This window comes from Zonotrichia albicollis, chromosome W (assembly GCF_047830755.1).
Source record: "Zonotrichia albicollis isolate bZonAlb1 chromosome W, bZonAlb1.hap1, whole genome shotgun sequence".
In the NCBI taxonomy this organism is placed as follows: Eukaryota; Metazoa; Chordata; class Aves; order Passeriformes; family Passerellidae; genus Zonotrichia; species Zonotrichia albicollis.
This window is the reverse complement of record NC_133859.1, coordinates 24,135,027-24,137,232: the sequence shown is the minus strand read 5'-3', so window position 1 is coordinate 24,137,232 and position 2,206 is coordinate 24,135,027.

Genomic DNA, 2,206 nt, shown 5'->3' with positions numbered 1-2,206 from the left:
CTCCAGTTTTAGTAAAGGACCCTGAGACTTGGAAAATGGTGGGACCTTACAAATTGGTTACTTGGGGACGTGGACACGCCTGTGTGTCCACCCCCTCTGGTTTAAGGTGGGTTCCTTCCAAATGGGTAAAGCCCTATGTTGCCAAAGTCTCAGAGAAATCTGCAGAAGCACCCCAGGTTGCTCACGCTGCCTGGAGAAGAAAACGCCGCACGCGTTCTCTGGAGGAAATTCTATTTAAGCCTCCTATCTGGAATAGTTTGTAATATATGTCTGTCTCAAGTTCCTTGTACCAGTTTAGGTCCCACTGTTCGTGTGTAGCCTCGAGATGCCATCAGACCGAGCCTGCTTCTCGTCCTACTCGTGATCATCCCACCTGCGATCTCCTGCATAGTCCCTCAGTCCAAACCACGTATGGACTACCTTGGCAAAAGCTCTCAGACATCATCAGAGAAACTGACAATGGGCTGAATGGACTGTTCAAAGGCTGGGGACTCTTGGGCTGGTTGGCATCTATTCTGAAAACTGTGTTTTTAGTGCTGTTTATTTTAGTTATAATTATTGTAGTTTTTAGCATTGTTTTTGGACTAATCAAACGCATGGTCCTCAAGCTAATTTCAAGCTCATCTCCCCGTCCTGAGGTCTACCATTTGGAAGCCCTCAGTGCTCCAATGGATGACCTGGAAGCCTCAGTGGAAAACACTGACCCTCCTGTAGAGGAAGAACTGATTTACCAACCATGGTTTGGCAAGCATTCTGCACTACAAGCCTAGTCCTCTTCTTTTTAAACAAAACTAGGGGGACATGTTGCGGTGTGTTTTAAACTTTCAGGTCCCTTCACCAGGTGTGCCAATACCCGTGTCCCTTCCCCCTTTGCCCCCTTGCTGAGTGAGTCCTGTCAATCAGGCTTAACATTCCAACAAGGCGTAGTGCGGTTGGGCAAGTTCAAAGGATGCCCCTCAGGACCAGAGGTCATTGGCCTGTCTAGATGTCCCTCGTCCCTTGAGACCCCGCCCCCCCCACCTGGTTGGTGGCTCACCTGTCGCCTCCCCTCCCCCTGAGCTTAAAAGGTGAATCAGGCCATGCGGTCGAGTATTCTGTTGGAGCTCTTCCCAAGATTCAGACCTCTGTAACCATGGAATAAACCACTGGATATAACCCTCCAGCAGAATCCTCTCCTTTTTTCTCTTCACCTTCGCTTGAAGCCTTCTTCCTGAGGTAAACGGAGTTCCTAACAAGCCTGGACTTGTTTAGTGCCCAGCTGCAATCACCAGCAAGCTAAAGGTGTCTCTCGGGTGATACACCACAGATGCCGCCTTTGGCCTAGCAGTGAGGGTCAGACTGGCCCAGGCACAATTTAACTGGTAATATTGGGATTCATATTCCAATAGAAGAGATAATGGAGTGGCATTTTTGCTGGACTCTTTTTGTATGGCCATGGACAGAACCATGTTTCCTTGTGATACAGAGACTGCGTCTAGGGGGAGCAATGCCTCGGAGCCAGGAGGGTTCAGTGTTGGTACCCTTCGGCCCCAGGGGGTTAAAAAATTCTTGGGGGGACAGGTGTCCTGAAGGAGACACTGTGCCTTTTTTGGAATGGGACAAGGCATCCTTAAAAGATGACCCTAGAAGCAGCTCTGGTCCGTGTTCAGTGGTGAGAGTACTGGACATGAAAGGAAGAGGTCACCATGGCACAAGAATGACTCCTCTCCTGATGAACTGAGGATTGATTGTTTGAAGGGTGGTGCTGGACCAAGAGTCAGTGATTTGGCGGATGTTTTGGAGGTTTGTTGGGGGGAGGAGGAAATGTTTTTGAAAAGTTTTCATTTTCCTTGTGTGTTTCTTTTTTCTTGTAGTGTAGTTAATAAAGTTTTTTTTCTTTATTTCTAAGTGGGAGCCAGCTTTCCTTATTCCTGGTCACATCTCACAGCAGACACCAGGGAGAGAGTATTTTCATGGGGGCACAGGCATTGTGCCAGTGTCAAACCATGACAACCTTTAAATTTGAACCTATTTTGCCCTTAGAGTGTTTTCTCCCAGTCCTTATCTCAACTCATGAGCCCTTTGTTAATTTTTTTCGCTCTCCTCTGCCCAACTGTAGCAGAAGGTAAGTGAATGACTTTCGTGAGTACCTGGTGTTTGGCCAGTGTCAAACCATGACACCTGTGGGACCAGTGAGACAACAGGAGGAAGTGGGATGGAAAACCTA